This window comes from Sorex araneus, chromosome 9 (assembly GCF_027595985.1).
Source record: "Sorex araneus isolate mSorAra2 chromosome 9, mSorAra2.pri, whole genome shotgun sequence".
Lineage (NCBI taxonomy): Eukaryota > Metazoa > Chordata > Mammalia > Eulipotyphla > Soricidae > Sorex > Sorex araneus.
In genome coordinates, this window is record NC_073310.1 from 51656010 (window position 1) to 51674568 (window position 18559).

At 43.3% G+C, this 18559-nt stretch overlaps 1 protein-coding gene across 5 annotated transcripts in view; it reads right to left on the bottom strand.

Annotated features, from left to right (window-relative positions):
• SVIL (supervillin) overlaps nt 1–18559 on the bottom strand; it is a 233216-nt gene that overhangs the window by 179600 nt on the left and 35057 nt on the right. For all 5 annotated transcript variants that reach the window (XM_055147550.1, XM_055147547.1, XM_055147549.1 and 2 more), the window contains exon 2: nt 8693–8780. The gene's annotated coding sequence lies outside the window, so the exon portion shown is untranslated. The remainder of the gene's footprint in view (nt 1–8692; nt 8781–18559) is intronic.

An 18559-nucleotide genomic window follows, 5' to 3' on the forward strand; every position in this document is an offset into this window, starting at 1 on the left:
TGGCCTCTGGGCATGGCTGGACCTGTGCAGTGTTGCAAGGTAGGGTTTGTCCCTAGGAAAAAAGAAAGACAATCATTTTCCAGAAGGTAAAGGTGAATCATTTCTTGGTCTTTTGGCTAAGATCAAATGTAGAAGGCAAAGGTGAAATGAATTACACAGGGTTTGTTTTGTTTTATTTATTTATTTATTTATTTATTTATTTGTTTGTTTGTTTATTTAATGTTTTGGGTCACAGCCAGCAATGCTTAGTTTAGTGGTTATTCCTTGCTCTGCACTCAGAAATTACTCTTGGCAGTGCTCCAGGGGGACCATATGGGATGCCAGGGATTGAACCCAGGTCGGCCTCATGTAAGGCAAATGCCCTACCCGCCATACTATCATTCCAGCTCCCATGAATGACAGTTTCATGCAAGAATGTCAAGCTTAGGCCTGAGAGTGAGTGGGTAAGGGGCTTCTGATATAAGTCCTCTTTTTCTACTTGCCAACTTCCTCCTGATCACCCAATATCTGGCTCAAATGCCTGCTACTCTCTGCCATTTTCCTTCCCCCTGCTAAGCTGGATATTATTTCTTCTTTGCACCCCCAAATTTTTTTTAATATTGGCGACTATGAGTTCTCATTTTCTACCCATATGTCATTCTTCTCATCTAGAATATGGATTTCTCAGGGACATGTCCTATTTACCCACCCTCCATGATAAAGATATAGCAAAATCCTAGCAGAAATTTTCTCAGAGAATGAGTGAAGAAATTAGCACAAGAAATATTCTGAATTCTAAAATATTATTGGTAATAACACCCATGCTGCCAAGTAAATAATACTAGGCTCCCCAAACTGTCACACAAAAGAGCAATAGTTTTGTTTTTTGGCCATCAATTTAAGGTTTTTAACTTGCTATATACAAGTCACTATTTCAAACAAAGAACAAGCTAACACTTCAACAGTGGGCAGGTACAAAAAAGTTCCTGGAGGGCCTATATCTGGCTCAGTGGTAAAAACACCTGCCTTGCAAGAATGAGGCAGTGAGTGAGTAAAATCCCCAGGGTCATGTCTTTGCACGAGTGTGGTTATAGTAATTTTGCTGTTTGGTGTCCTGAGGACAGGAGACTGTGTGTGATCTCTGGCATATACACTACCAGGTAAGCACTGCAGTCACAGGTGTAATTGCTGGTTAGCACAACAAAAAAAGTGCCAATATTACAGCTGACAGGTACAGAAATGCTCACACATGCTCACCAGTTCTGTACTTTTAAATTTTTAAAAATTATTTTAAAATTTTAAATTTAATTTTTTTTAATTTTAAATTTTAAATGAATCAAATGTGTGATTTGTATGTGACCCCTGGTCATCAAAACAACATCAGCAGCAGTAAAATAGGGCTAGAAATAGGGATTCTTGAAAAAGAAATAGTCAAAGAAGTTCCCATAACCCAAAAGAGCAAAATAACTTGTTTAAACCCAGCAACTTAAAAGAAATCTAACTGTATCTCTCCTTTCTAAATGACAATGTAAAATATGGCATTGTTTACCTAGAGCAGGAAATTTATTTAAGATAATAAAGTGATATACTTTACTATATATTTTACTCCTTGAAAGATAGTACTTTTTAAAAAATTTTAAATGAATTTTTTAAGAGTAATGAACCAGGTACTGAAAGGGGTAGTGTGGTGATAATGGTGAAGAAATTCATTTCCTGCCCTTACTCTAGTAAAACAAATTAGCTTAGTGAGCTCTCTTAATTAATTTTGACAAGTTTCTTCTTTGAGTTATTTATATTCCATAAATTTTCCATGATATTGTATTTCATAAATAACCAAGAGGGTCTCATGTTTCCAAAATAGAAACAGGTTTCCACATTGGATAGTTTCCTATTATAACAGACCTCTATGCAGTTGGTGGATTAAAACAATATCAATTTATTATTTGATAGTACCAGAGGACAGAAGCTTGAAACGGGTCTTACTAGGCTAAAAAGCAAGGTATCAGCAGGGCAGTGTTGGAGGCTGGAGGCTCTAATAGAGAATCTATTTCCTGGTCTTTCCCAGTTAATAAGGTCACCTGCATTCCTTGGCTCGTGGCCGCCATCTTTAAAGCAGCAAAGATGGCATACCGCTATATTGAAATGTTCATTATAATATCCCTCATCTCAAGATCAACTAATTAGAGCCACAATTCCAACTGACATGTAATAGGAATAGCATTCTAGCATTCAGAATTAGAAAAAGAATATTTCCGATGGACCCTGATGCTTCCTGCCTCACATTATCTTTGAAGCAATCAGGTCAATTAATACAGGGTATGTGTATGACCAGTGTAAAACTTGAAATACCATAAGAAACAAATCCTCTTATCTGCAGAATATTGCTCCAACCAACAGAGGCCCTCAGAACTCCACAGGAGCACACTGTCTATCACTGTCCTGAGTCCCACCACACACTGATGTAATATTTCTAATAAAGTGATATTCCCTAAGTCACAAGCTTACATATCATACTTTGTTCTATCCATGCCCCCGTGTATTTTACGGATAAAACAGACTTATCCTTCCAAATGGTGAAAAATCACACCCTGCCCTCCATCCATTATAGCGAGTGATAAACCTCCCAAATGTTCCATAATGATGCATGATTCCCAAAAGGAGAGAGAGCGAGCAAAAGGGAATGCCCTGCCACAGAGTCGGGGTGGGGTGAAGGGGACAGGGTGGGGGCGGCAGGAGGGATACTAGGACCATGGGTGGTGGAAAATGGGCACTGGTGGAGGGATGGGTACTCGATCATTGTATGACTGAAATGCAAGCATGAAAGTTTGTAAGTCTGTAACTGTATCTCATCGTGATTCACTAATAATTTTTTTAAATAGTTTATATTACTGGTATACAATTTTTATGTTGTAAATCATTCTCCAAATTGTCTTTAACTTGAAAGTTGTTTATGAAATTATTTGCCACAAAGTAGTGAGATTTCTTCTTTCAAAATTGTTGTTTTAATTGGATAAACTCTGTTACACAACTCAAAAATAAATGATGCGTGATTTACAATAAAGACCTGTTACACCCATGTCCTTTTGCTATATATCATAAACATAGGGAGGATCATTCGACCCTCTGCCTCATTCAAAGAAGAGACATGAGCGCATGCCCACAACACTCACATGTGTGATATAATCTGCTCGCAAATAAAGACTTCAAGTTGCTAAGCACAGATTCTGTCAGTAGCAGGCAGCTAACCGACATTGCAGAGCTTACCATGTGGCCTCTGACCCTGACAACATGGCAAAGGCCTGTTTCTGGGACTGCATGGAGTCCACAGTGATCTTCTCTCCTCAAAGGAGAGTGGACAGAACTGGGTGGCGCAGCAGGTTCCTGCACGACAAGAGAGGTCATCCTGGGCCCTGAGACATCTCACCTCCCAGGGCCAAGCAGCTGGCTCTTGGAACACTCTGCTGGACTCTGACTTGGGAGAACGAGAGCCAGCTCGTCTGTTTTTGACAACGGTCCTGGGCCACACACAGGGCTCCATTTCAGTTGGCATGTGTCTAGGATCTAACACCCATTTGGCTCTGGAGTGGACTTTTCAACTCCCTTCGATTGGCACACACCTGTGACCTGGGGTACTGGAAGCTTTTATGAAGTAGCAACTCCAGTCACTTGTATAAAGGTTCTTCCTGGGTCAGAACCCATCTGTTCCCCAGACCAGAGATCACTTACCTCAGAAACATTCCAAAATGAGAATGAAGAAAAATACCCCGACCTGGGGCTGGAGAACTAGTACGGGGAGCTAAGGTGTTTGCCTTGCATTCTGCCAACCCCAGTTAAAGTCCTGGGCGAACACGTGGTTTCCTGAGCATAGCCAAGGGTCACTCCTTCACACAGAACCAGGAATTGCCATGGGAAGCACTAGATGGGGCCCCCAAATAAAATAAAATATTTTGACCAGTTGCTCCAGATAGCAATCATTTAAAATTTTTTTTAATTGTAAATATAAAAACGTAGAAGTCTGAGTTTTATTGAATGCAAGCATTCCAGCAATGTCCCCTTCTGAAAATTCACCTGTATCTTGTCCCCATTAGTTCAACAACCACCACTAGCCTGGGATCACAGAGGCCACTGAAAGCCATCTTTTTCCACGCCTCAATAAAATATTCAGGTATGAAAGGAGTAAATCTTGGAAGAGCCCCATTTCTCTTGAGCTTCTGTTCTGCCACACACAGCAATTCACCAGCCAAAGAAAACAGCCAATGAGGAAAGACATGTCCGGCCTAGCCCAGAGAACTGTCAGCGTCACCAAAAGAACATAGTTTCATTGCTCTGAGGAATTTCTTCAGAGGAGGTGGAACGATCGCTCCTTGAGCATTCCTACCTGAGCTCTCGGGCAAACATCACCACAAGCACATTCATGCTTGATGCTCCCTTCAGGGCCATCCATCTTAAAGCTCTACGTTCAACTCCGAAATGCCCAGTATGTGCATGAAGACACCTGGAGATCCTTCTGCCTCTGCTCCCTGCATCTCAGGGTAAAGAAATGCTTGTGAGAAATGGAGTAAAGCCACGAGGAAGCCATGGATCTCTGCATGACAGTGAGGCCCTCTCACGGGGGGAGTCAACAGGTCTGGACCAGTTTCTCCCAAAATGGAGGAAACCAACTACCCTTGGCGGGGGGAAGGGGGTTTGCTGGAATGATTCATGGGTAGGAGAGGCCTCAGGTTCCATTTGGGACAGGGTGCGATCTGTTTGTTTACATAAAGGAGGCATATTTCTGGGGGTCATACGAGCAATTATTTTCCAAAAGCAGGGTGTAGTAGGGCCAAATAAGTGTGGGCACGTCCCTTCTAGAATCTTCATTGCGAAAGCTGGTATGTGAGAGGGGAAGGAAGCTATAACCAGATCAATGCAGATAATAAAGCCTGAGGACAATAAACTCTTGTCCAGACAAAAAGAATTAAAGTGAGTAGAAGGCCTGAGTTTTGGGAGCACTGGAACTCTCCTGGCCTTTGGCTTCTTCCTGGTTCTCCTCTTCCAGTTTAGAAGGAGAACCCTGAGGAGTGGATGGAAGGCCTGGTTCTCTCCCTGCTGGAGCCTGCTTATAGAAGGCGACTCATGAAAGGTGCAACCTCTGGGTTTCTAGCTAGAAATAGAAGGATCACTCATCTCCACTAACACACTACTCTCACTCGCAGAGGAAGGCGCATGTGGCCCGCTGGTGTAAGAACTAAAGAAGTGGAGCAAGTTTCTGGCGTTACATCTGAGGAGAGTGGCACCCTCAGCTGGCATGCTTCAAGCTCTGCTTGAAGAGCAGTTGCTGGGACTTCATGACATTCATTGTTAGAAGAAGAATAAGCAACATCTTTGTGTCGAGGTTAAGGGGTCAAGGTAGGGGACAGTCAAAGGATGAAGGATTCAAAATGTCTGGCATTTTCTAGATGTCAGTGTGCTGCGGACAATGCGAGAGGAATCTGGCCCTGCTTTTACAGAAATCAGTTTGGCTGAATTGAGAGACATCAAAGTATAGTAGGGAGTTGAAGCTAAGAGGACTTTTATTTAGTGGGGTCTAGGGGCCAGGAACCAGAGAGCTTCCTGGCAGAGAGGTACCTGAATGACACCATAATAGGTTTAGCTCCTCTCAACAAAAGAGGAAAGTATTCCAGGTTAGTGGATTTAGCATTGCAATGCCCTAAGGATGCGAGTGAAGAGTGACGAAGTTCCATGATTCTAGGCCCATAACAATGTTCTGCATGACAAACAAGATAAAATGGACATGAGGTGGCACCCTGCATTCAAAGGTCCCTCCAGGCATGGCTCAGATTCTAAACTTCAGGGCTCAGCCTATACCCAAATATCTAGACCTCAGACAATGATAGAGGATATTACTCATTGAAGGACAGAGTTCCAGTCAAGCCTGGCCAGGCAAAGTGGAGAGAGGGAAGGAGTTTGCAAATGAAAACAAGCTTGCAAATTCCCTCCTGAGGCCAAGGGGCAGAAAGTAAGGGCCCTGAAAGAGAGAGGGGTGGGGGGCTTCCTGAGAGGGGCCCAGAGCACCAGAGGGCCTAGACCAGGAGTTTCCGTGGAGTGACTGTGGTTACAGCAGAAAAACATCAGCAGGGGACTGCCTAGGGGACTGGGGACATGGGCAACAAAACTAGGGCTGTCACCTGGGAAAGTGACAGAGTGGGGAGAAAGGGAGTGTAGTGGAGACATGGGCATGTGAGGACAGACTGCAGAGGTGACAGGCGCCCCTGGGGAGGGACCAGGATGGGCTGGCAGCAGTCAGGGGACCCGGGATGAGCATCTTAAAACTTGGCAAGGAAGAAACTTGAGCTGCCTCAGCACAAAGCCTGACAAGCAAAGGCACGTGTTTCTAAAATCAGACGCCTCACGTGCGTGTGTGTGTGTGTGTGTGTGTGTGTGTGTTTATAAGAGAAAGCATAAATCATCCAAAGTTTTTAAATTAACATCTCATGACTGCCTCTCAGTCATTCTCTAACCAATGCCAAAAGGCAACTATTCTTAAGACTGAAAGTGAAAATTCTGGTACCCTCGATTTCCTTTCTAGGTAAACTCACATAGTCTAGAAGCTCTGGAAACTTCTTTCTGTTTTGTTTTGTGGCCACAACTGATGGTTCTCAGAGCTGGCTCCTGGCTCTGCACTCAGGGTTTACTTCTGGCGGTGCTGAGGCATCATATGGGATGCGAGGGATCAAGTTTGGGTCCGCCTTGTGCAAGGCAATTGCTCTACCGGCTTTACTATCTCTCTGGCCCCTAGAAACTGATGACAACATCTGCCCGCACCCCTCCCCGCTCCCCGCCCTTTGGCTATTTGGGTCACACCAAGCAAATGCTCAGGGGTTACTCCTGGCTCTGAACTCTGGAATTACTCTTCGTGGTGCTGGGGGGACTACATGGGATGCTGGGAATTACACCCAGTTCGGACACTCAGAGACGGTGGGTAGGGCTTGGAGTTCTTCTCAGCCACGCCCCTTCTTTGGACCAATCGCTTACCACACTTAGCTCCCTCCATGCTCCACACTCACGGAAGTGGGGCCCCACACACAGGCATGAAAACAGAGCCATGGGGCCCCCTGCGTCTTCCGAGGGACAGCAATGTTGTCATCAGATGAATTGCCACATACATCCTCTCTGACCACAGGGGAAGACCCAGCAGTGAAAAGCTGCAACAGCCTTCCTGCCCACGCCCTCACCCCCCTGGAGACAGGCTGGTGGAACAGGGCAAGTGACCACGGTCTGCACAGACACCCGGCTGGCAGCTGATGCCTTTGACTTCCCTTCTCCAACTCCTCTGTCCACTCTCGGAAGTTTATAAAATGCTCAAATGCTTTGTGGGGCTGATGGGAAAGCTTACCCAAAGTCGGTAGGGCAACAGCACCAAGCACGCTCCTCAGCCCTACTGAGAGAGGGCGAGTGTGGGGATGGCACCCACTGACCAGTGGGGGTCTCAGACCAGAGAGATTTGTAATTGAGTAATACTGTCTCCCACAGAACTTTTGGGCTGGTCAAGGAGAAGCAATGAATACTTTGTTAAGTTAGTGCTTATCAAGCACCTGTGACTGATTGAGACACTGTTCTACGTGCTTCGCCGCAAGGAGCAAGTTTAGAGAAAAAGCATTTTCTGTTGCTAATATTCTCATGGTGATCAAAGAAACTTGACCATGAGAAAGTACTCAGAAGAACCCAGTCCCCGACAGAAGGCAGGGCGGAGAAGGTAGGGCAACAAAGTGTTGCATAGGAGGAGAAGGCAAAAAAAGAAGCACAACTGGGCAAAGCTGAATGTACCTCATAGTTCACATTACCGATTTCCATGGTCTTGGGCCGTTTAGACATTTTCAGAAAAGGTCACTGCGTTGTGCTTTATCTCATGTTTGGGGGTTAGTCTCCTGCCGTATCAAGGAATGGGAGATGGGGCAGCTGGGACAGAGGGCAGAAGAGGTGGGTTCAAAGGTCAGGCTAGGATATGTGATCAACAGGCTTCTCATCAACTCTTGGTAATCGTCTTCCTCCTGGCCTAGCAAAACACTTGCACTCCCCTACTTCCAAGAGCTTTTGATCACACCCCCACACAGGCCGCACCCCGGCTCCCAGGTCAAATTCCCCTTTCCCTTGTGCTGAGAGCCCCTGAACTGGGCCAGCCCCCCTTCTCCACCTGCATCCTGGGCTCCCCAGAAGCACTCCCAGCACATCAGGGAGACTGACCCTGGAAATGCTCACTGAGAAGAACATGCTTTGTTTTAAATTTTTCTAGAGCTTGTACAAGGGTGCAGGCGTGGCATATAGCTGGACCCAGTGTAATCCCCGACACCATACATAGTCTCCTGAGTGCTACCAGGAATGAGCACTGAGCTAGGAGTAAGCCCTGAGCACCACTGTGTGGTTCCAAAACCCGAAAGAAAACATTAGCACTGCACTGTAGCACTGTCGTCCCATTGTTCATCAATCGGCTCAAGCTGACACCAATAATGTCTCCATTGTTAGACTTGTTACTGTTTTTGGCATATCAAATATGCCACAGGTAGCTTGCCAGACTCTGCCGTGCGGCAAGAAAAACATTAATATCAGTAAATCAATACAGCATCAATTTCTGTATGTTACAGAAAATACCCCAAAGCCTTGGTTTCTTGTTTGCTCCTATTCCTGCTGGTCTCCATAACTACTGAAAACACATTCTGCTATAATCATAAATTACCTCTGTGGCATGAAACTCAAAAAGTCGTCACCATCCTTTTGCAATTTTCTTCTCTTGTTTTAGGAAACAGAAGAAGTGTAGATCGAACCTAAACATAAGAAAAGACATAACTTTCAAAAATGAAAAATACATATGCAAGATGAAATGTTTGTCTAATGACTAAAAATATTAAACTATATCCTTCTTTATCAAAAATACCTCTCATTCTCATTTGAACTAAAAGAGTGTGACTTAATACATCATTTCTATGTAATTCTCTTCTGGGGGAGGGGAGGGCACACCTGGTCATGCTCAGGGGATCATATTTGGTACTGAGGAACAAATTTGGATCAGCTGTGTACACAGCAAGTGCTTAACCCTTTGTACTACCTTTCCAGCTCCCTAAGTAATTCTCCTCTTTTTTCTTATATTTTTCTACTTGGTAATTTACATCACAATTAAAACTGCCTAGACTGAATCTACTTTAACTTGACAGCTTCAAATTTTTGCCATCAACTGTTGCAAACCACCAAGTTCCCTTCAGTTTCACCAACACCCAGTTCCCTCTCTTGCCCAATAGCCATCTCAGACAGTAATGCGGCAAGTTAAATCAAATAAGCAATAGAGTGTTGACCCAGAGGTAGAGGAATCAAGTCCCCCACAGACCAAAGGGGAGGTCACAGGTAAGAAGGGAAAGTGGCCATCCCCCCTCCCCCCACACCTGAAAGCAAGGGGAAGCAAGTCTAATTAAAACAGATGAATAGAATATCATTTCCCCAGGATGTCCCAATAAAGTGCGAGATCTTAGACAGATAGGAAAAGTGCTACAATTTTTAATAACAGAGGTTAACAAATTCTATGTGAGGCTTCTCTTGTGGTGGTAGTGGGAGGGTGTTTGCTCATCTGCTCCCTAAAACGGTCTTCCCTCCAGCAACGACTAAGGGCTTTGTTCTCAGGGCTGGACTCAAGGATTAGGGAGGCTCAAGGTCCCCAACCTTCCCAGGTGAGGAGACACAAGATGCAGTGTACAGGGGAGCCAGGCATCTGAAGAAGGCATTCAAGCCCTGTTTTCTGGGTCATTCCCTGCTTTCCTTGTTATTTAACGCCAAGCTCTCAGGAATTTCTGCATAGACGTCCTGCTGGCAGCAATCAAAGGAACCTTTTTGTCCCCCCAATTCTCCTTGTTCCTCCCTTTGCTACACTTAGCCAGACACTTTGCCTTAGTCTGTTTCTTCCTGTTTACAGCAACAGGAAAGGGCATTTAAATTCTGCAATGCACACAGAACACTGCTACATGTGTGAGCAGCATTTTTTATTTTTACAAAATTGTCTACTTGCAACGATGTCTATGATAGCAGCTCCCCCCCCCAAGGGCCCCCAAAGTACAGAGATGCTTGACTGCCCTGTGATCAGAATAAGCTTAATAAATGTTTATTCAATAGACTCTCTAGCAGCATTAAACAGATTTAAGTGTGGGGGAAAAAAAGAAAAGAAATTTAAGGTTCTGGTGTATCTCTTCTACCACTTAGAAGAGATAACACTACTAAAATTCTTGATCAACAATTTATGTTGTTCCAAGTGCTGATTACAACATTACCAAGAATATGATTACATATGGATACCGCAAGGGGGGGAATATATAAGGAGTGGAAGTAACTAAAATAAGTTGATGCCTACTTAACTCTAGGATTCTATGAAAACACAATGATATAGCTCAAGACACCCACCTTTGGGGGCCAGAGCGTTAGTACAGCAGGTAGGGTGTTTGCCTTGCACATGGCTGACCTGGTTTGATCCTGGGCGTCCCATACGGTTGCCTGAGTACTGCTAGGAGTAACCTGAGCATTGCCAGGTTGACGAAAAAGCAAAAAAACAAAAACAAAAAAAACAAAACCACAACACGCAAAAAAAAAAAAAAGACACCCACCTCCTAAAATCATAGAATGCTTTGATGAGAAGGGACTGGTTCTACCTTTTTCTGTTGCAGTGTAGACAAGTCAGGCTTAAACGACGTCCACGATCACACAGGAGCAGAACTGACACCCACACAGGGGTCTCCCCCTGAATCTGTCTTCTTCCAGTAGAGTACACTGCCATGGATTAATGCAAACAATTCAGGGGTCCTGATGCTCTAAATCTGCGGGAACTATTTCAGGAAACTATTTCTAGAAACCTAAAATGTTCCTAATATTTAATCATTCTGACAGTAGAATCCACTCTCAAAACTCCATCTTTGTGGTGGGAGAGAGTACAAGGTTGAGGTATTTGCCTTGCATGTGGCCAACTCTGGTTTGAATCCCCAGCTCTGAATATAATTTCCTGAGCACTGCAGGGAAGATTCATTGTTGTTGATATTGCTGCTGCTTTTATTATTTTAAAGCAAGATAGGTTTTATTGAAACTTAGAAAGATGTGAAGAAAGAGAAAGAGAGGAAGTAGAGTTCAAGAGAACATGGGCTTCTCCAGAATGGAAAAGCAGATGGAAATAGAGATTAACAAGTGAGGTACCAGTTTAAGGGAGAACATGAGCTTGAAAAGCAAGCCAATCCAGGGTCTCTCCTGAGCACAAAACCAGGACTCGCCCCAGAGCACTGCATGACGTGGCTCTCTTTCAAGTGCCCCACCCCCCAGCAAGATTTTATTTCCTCTTTTTCAGCATTTAGACCCAGTCCTGTTAGTCTTTTGTATCTCCCACAAATTGATGGGCATCCACTACTAGAGGTAGAAGTCAATGTTGTTCCCCAAAGACAGAATTTTCATGAGGCTCATCTAGCAACATTCTAGCTATCCACAGGCAAAACAAGGCCAGTTACTTAACATGACCAGTTTGATGAAGATACAATTGTTTAAGAGAAAAAAATTTCAGTTCCTGGCAACACAGTGATTAAAATACACAATGAATTTAATATTAAAGAACACAAAAGACCTCAAAGAAAAAAATGTAATTAAGATCTTGAACAAAATTTTGTAAAATCAGTCATTCTTTAAGATATAAATGTCAGTCATGATTGTATTTGATTATTGTTGTTGCTGTTTGGGTGCTGCATGTGGCGGTGTTCAGGTCTTACTCCTGGCTGTGTTCAGGGAACCAAAGGCCAGGAATCAAAGGCCAGGAATCAAACCCAGTCCTGGCAGTGTGCGAGGCAAGTGCCTGACCCTCGTTCAGGATCTTTAAAAATGCTGCAATGTACAATCATAAAATTTGGGTCCAAAGTTTACTCCTCTCAAAACAATCAACATTTGAAATTTGTGTCTTTCTCACTTGAAGGTCAAAATGATATTCTAACCTCAAATCGTAATCGCAGTTGTATTTTCAAACTTATATTTATCATTTTTGGCTAATTCTTTGGCAAGGTAAAGTTCCAGTGTTTTGTCTCATGATAATATGAAATATTCACTTAAATGGATTTACTTTAAATGGCTTTTTTTTCAAGTTTTCATTTTCCTCAGATAACAAGAACCTTTTGTAGAATTTTCTAAATGAATTTTTTTAACATATAAATCAGACATAAGGAACATATTTTTATCACTTCAAGTCAAGAATAATTTTAGAAGTAGGAACTTTGGGCTCCAAACAGGAATTAGGGGGCACTGTGTACATCACTTTGTCCCTGCATCATAAAAAATAATGCATTTATATCTTATACACAATAAAAATAAAGTTGACAAAATCACAAACTGCATTTCCCTCAATTCGTTTTAAAAGGGTCAAAGTATAATTATATTTATCTTCCTGAATAATATTACTGACTATCCAGTTTTAACATACTATTTTATTTTTTTAAAAAACCATGGAGACAACCTTTATATGGTGCTTAGTCATTACTTATTTTGCATATTGTGATTAGTACAATCATCTGCAATTATCTGCAGTTTCGTATAATTTGTGGTCTGAACTTCACCTGAGAACAATCAAGTTGGTTGTTTTTCTATGTTCAAAATGTTTATTACACAAAAATAAATATTCAAATTTATCTAACATTCATTTCAGCAATGACAGCTATTCTAATACCATAAAAACTCAAAGTTTCATTTTAGAAGCACTAATTATTTCATGGAACATTTTCTTCTAGAAGAATAAAAAAAATCATAGAACAGTTTTTTCATCACAAAAAATTGCAACTTCTATAGCAGATACTTTTATTTTCCCATCTTTCACAATATAAGGATTCTAAATAACTGATGATGAGCAATTTAAAGTATCTAGTATAATAAATGATTTTTAAATAATCACTTATTGGGATTTTCTCAGCTTCTGTGACCAAAACAATAAATATTATTTTTTTATTAATTCTGTCTAGAAGGCCAAGACTTAGTTTTGCTGTTGCTTCTCTCTTGGAGGAGTACAAATGTAGGTTGAAGATTATGATGTGACTGAATATTTCTTCTCAAGCACTTCAAAGGAAGCCCCCAACGTCCCAAGACCACCAGAGTCCAACGAACAGTGACATGAAATGCTTCCTCTGCTCTACTGTAGACTCTTGGATTATTTCCCCTCTGTGGTCTACCAGCAGTGAGAAGGGAATCTCAGAATCACCCTCTTGCATGCCCGCTACTCAGGCTAGGAGAATCAGGTGTGTTCCGCTCTGAGGCCCTGGGTGGAAGGGAGCTCGTGAACCCACTGAAATGCCAGCACCAGGAGATCCCTGTTCGGATTCTCTCAAACAACTTACTCTCAGCCCCACCAGATGGAGTTGTTGTTGTTGTTGTTGTGTGTTTTAGCTATAACATAGGGGCTGGGGCAGAGAAGTTTGATCAAAGCAGAGGAAACAAAAAGTGATGCTCTTTCATTTGGGGCAACTAGCTTAGAAACAGACAATCTGATGTCAACTGAGGAACGACTTCCTAGATTATCTAGCAAGCTGAAGAGATAATAGGATTAAGTTCATAAAGCAAATGAGTAGCTCAGCTCTGCTCCATAACGCTCTTCATGCCAGCCTTCCTCAGTCTGGAAGGGGGCCACGGTGAGCTCAGAAACCCCACAGATTATTTGCCTACCCCACCCAGGCAAAGGACTGGAGCTTTAGCACAGCTGGAGGGGTGTTTGCCTTGCATGCGGTGGACCTGGGTTTGATTCCTCCGTCCCTCTCAAAGGGCCCAGCAAGCTACTGAGAGTATCCCGCTCTCACCGCAGAGCTTGGCAAGCTACCCATGGTGTATTCAATATGCCAAAAACAGTAACAAGTCTCACAATGGAGACGTTACTGGTGCCCGCTGGAGCAAATCGATGAACAACAGGATGATAGTGCTAGGAAGACAGTGCTACCCAGGCAAAGGTCCTCGAACCTCTCAGCACCTCTTCACTATTCTCTACAGTCAGTAGAGGTGTGGGCTGGAGCAATAGCACAGCGCGTAGGGTGTTCACCTTGCACGCGTCCAACCCGGGTTCGATTTCCAGCATCCCATATGGTCCCCTGAGCACCACCAGAAGTACTTCCTGAGTGCAAAACCAGGAGTAACCCCTGTGCATAGCCGGGTGTGACCCAAAAAGCAAAAACAAAAACAAAAATAAAATAAAGTTAGTACAGGAACAAACTCGTAAGATCACTACTAGCTTTACATGTCTGCACAAAGCATATGCTTAGCACAAAGTGCTCAGGCAATTAGTTATTTCTTTGCCTGCTACCTCCAGAAGAAAGTCACTTTCTACTTTCTGGGAAGCTTGGAAGATGCTAATAGATATTTTCTCTCATTAAAGCTGATCTATTCCACTCAATACCATGACCAGAAATTTTAGTATTACTGCAAAATACTGAAAAACCAATACTTTTTAACCCAGGTTTCTAAAACTTCTTTTTCCCTAACAGTAACTCTAGAATATAGATAACCCATACAGGGTATGATCACCAGCACTGGAAGAGAAATAGGCCCTACAACTTCTCTGTGAACCCACTTAAAACTAATACTAATCTTCCAATAGAAAAGATGTTTGTGCCCATTTTACAGATCAGAAAACTGAGGAACAGAACCAAATCCAGATTCAAAGCAGATGGAGAGGCTCCCGAGTATGTATAGAATCTCTATTGTAGGGTGAAGGGACCCAGGTGATGGGGTGACAGGAGGAAAGGCAGGGATGGAAGAAGAGGAACAACAGACTGGGAGATACTGCTTCTTCCTCATGCGAGCACCTTCCCCCCCCCACATTCACAGCAAAGAAGACTCCAATTGTGCAAACATCAAATACAGTCTCAAGAGCTGGTTCCTTAAAGATAAACAGTTCCGTTCTTCTGGAAAGAGTGGTATTTTCCTAAGGATCCTTAGAGGAGGGGAAGACAAGAGCCTGGACACTATTAGGGCATGGCATCATGCCGAGGATACAGGCAGGGCCACAGTGGGAAGCAGGGGTGCCCTAGGACCCAGCGAGCACACAGGAGACACTGGGGGATTCCAGACCTTTCTCCCTCTGCAGGAGCTCCTCAAAGCTTTCCTCTGATGCATATTGCCAGAATACCAATCACTGCTGAGACATGTATGGGATCTATAGGTCTGGCTTGTACGAGTTCATGCCCAACATTAATCTACTTTCTCTTCATTGAAATGCTCTCCACTTCAGAGGGCAGCCAAAGAGACAGCTTTGTTCCTAGTCACGGAGTGACTGTGATATAAAGATGACTAAAATTCCAGAGCTAGGCTGGGCTAAACAGCCCCTCTGAGATTCCCAAAGGAGCACCAGTCATCCCCCCTAACTTGTGCAGACTCCCTGACAACCATGATGAATGATCAGTTCACCCCAATAAAAAAGATATGTGTATTGGGCTGGAGTGATAGTATAGCGGGTAGGGCATTTGCCTTGCACGCATCCAACCCGGGGTTGAATCCCAGCATCCCATATGGTCCCCTGAGTACCGCCAGAAGTAATGCCTGAATGCATGACCAGGAGTTACCCCTGTGCATCACCAAGTGTGACCCAAAACGCAAAAAAAAAATGTGTATCTACATTTATAAATGAGTATGAGAATATAAAAGATTAATGGTTCTACTGTAGTTATGACTAATATATTAGTTGTTGATAAGGTTTCCAAATTTTAATTTAATGCTCTCTTAACATAACCAGGTAGGGGAGAGTAGAAGTAAAATTAACAAATAATTTGGATTTAGTGGGAAACATCAAAATGAGCGAATGGCAAGCTAATATTCAGTCTGAATTGAACCACCCTTAGGCATAGAATTATATAAAAATTGGAGGTTTGGCAGTGACAGTGGACTCAGAACAGGTGAGAGATGGACAAGCTTCCTCAGGTCTCCATCCAATCCACTCCTCATGGTAGTTAAGTGGAAGAAATTATCACGCTCTAGTGGGTCAGAGCTTCAGCAGCTTGGAGAATGGTTTTTGCTAGAGACCAAGAGGGACCCTGGATCTCATCAAAATGAAGATAGAATAAGAATAAAGGGAAAGCCTTGCAAAAATTTGCCACTCTGCAGCCAGGAGCAGCAGCCATATTAAGATAGATGGGAATAGAGTAGCTGCTTATTTAAAACTCCTATTTGTCATTTCAAATTTCAAAAGGCCAACAACCTTGAGGTCTCTTAGGAACAAATCAAGTTGCATCGGATAAGCTCTCTTCTCCCCAAAGGGCAAATTTGGAAAAAAAAATTATTTGAAAAAAAAAATAAAGATCCTGTTTTGTATTTTAAAACAAAAACCTAGGAGCTGGAGCAATAGCACAGTGGGTAGGTCATTTGCCTTGCACACAGCCAATCTGGGTTCAATTCCCAGATCCCATATGATTCCCCTGAGCACCGCCGCCAGGAGGAATTCCTGAGTGCAGAGCCAGAAGTAACCCCTGTACATTGCCAGGTGTGACCCACAACACACACACAAAAAACCCCCACACCTTAGATGGCTAGATACCAACTACAGAGAGTGAATTTTTAGAAATAAACAAAAAATTGCTTGACACTTTCTTCAAGCTCCTTTCAAGAATTGAATTTGGTCTTCAAGAAAAAAGGCTGAATCAGAAGATAAGGTGATAAAACTCTGTACCCCATGTGGCTGCAACCTGTTTCAGAAGAGAGGAGCCAGCCTGGCTGCAAGACTTCCCTCATCAAATGGCACTGTCAAACTGTATTCAATATGCTGAGAAGACAAACTGGAGCAACTGGTTGACCAGCTGGAATTAACTCAGTCCTTTTGTCTGATAGCGAAAGAAAATAATAGGTTTTAATAACTGAACAACTGCTGTTTTGTTGTCATATATTTAATAATGGCTTTGGATGCACTGAATCCAAACTGCTTTCACAAAGATTTGCTAAACTTTTTAGCGAGAAGTGTTGGTGGCGGGGAAACATGTGATATGAAAGCAGCTGGGGCTACTCAGGCAAGCGAGTGGTGGCAGGCTTTTCAAGAGGACAGAAGCAGGCTTCCAGACTCATGGGTGAAATGCTCTTTCTCCAAAAAGTAATCAAGCAAAGGTTGGCCAAGAGTAAAACAAAGATAAAGTCCATTGGTTTACCTAAAGTAAAGACTCAAAATGAAAGCTTCGTTAGCATATTATTTTCCCCAACACCAAGGTTGTTTACTACTGTAGACAAAACCTCTGAAATAAAATAAGCGAACTTGTGAGCTGGGTGAATAAGAAATGCTGAGATTTTAACTTTATTCAAATAATGCCAGTTTGGGACAAAACTAGGGCCTGGAATGTGGTACAGCATGCCCACATAAGGCGCTGGGTTAGATCCCAACCCTGATGGTCCTCAAGGACCACCACCACCACGGCAAAGGGAAGCCAATGGTCAGCTACCTCTTTCTCTGAGAAAACCTTTGTCAGATGCTTCTTCTAGCCTCACACTGCTTCCAGGGAGATACATAGGCAAAATCTCTCCATCAATAGGAGCCTTGAAAATATCACGGGAAGAATTCTGGGCAACCCCCTTGAGTGAGTTTTCTCCCATAACTTATAAAGCAGTGATTGCAAGAGTCACTAAGAAGATAACTCTGACTGCTTCCCCCCCATGCTCCCCCTCTCCTCATATCAATAAGTCATTCTTGGGGCTGGAGCGATAGCACAGTAGGTAGGGCGTTTACCTTGCATGTGGCCAGACCCAGGTTCGATTCCTGGCATCCTATATGGTCTCCTGAGCACCGCCAGGAGTAATTCCTGAGTGCAGAGCCAGGAGTAACCCCTGAGCATCACCGGGTGTAACACACACGCACATACACACACACACACACACACAACAAACAAAAAGACTCATTCTTGTCTGTCCTGGTACTTCCATAGAAAAAACCTGTTGGAGAAGAGCACTGTACCAAGTGCTCAGTAACACCAAGCTCAACGGTTCAACTACTATCAGAAGGGTGAAGAAAGCCAGCGGGAGATATGCTGCCATTGTTCTGTATTCCTATCCCCACTTTGGAGCGGGACAACAGAAGGCACCCCGTGACAGCAGCCCTGTCAAGACATCTAAGGGGGTGTTTCCACTTGGGTTTTGTTTGCATTCTTCGGCTCCTCCTGTCTTCCTGCAAAGACAGGTTCCACATGGCCCTTCATTCTTCTGATCATGGCAATAGGCACATGACTCAAGCCAAAGACATTTTTTCCCCTCCAGATGACTTAGTAGCATTAAAAGAGCCTCCAGCAGTCATCTTCCAGGCCTTCTGTTAAGAGAAAGTGAGAACCTCCTATAGAAGGCTCTGAGGCCAGTTTCTCTGCTGGTCTTCCTAGGACACAGGGAAGGGATTCCATGTTTCCCTTAAAAGAGTAATAGTGGGAAAGGGGTGGTAAAACTCAAGAAATAGCTATTTTATTGACTTCTGGAAATATACCCAGTTAACCATTTTTCCTATTAAAAAGTTTTCTCTTGGAGCTGGAGTGATAGCATAGCGGGTAGGGCATTTGCCTTGCACATGGTCGACCCGGGTTCGATTCCCAGCATCCCATATGGTCCC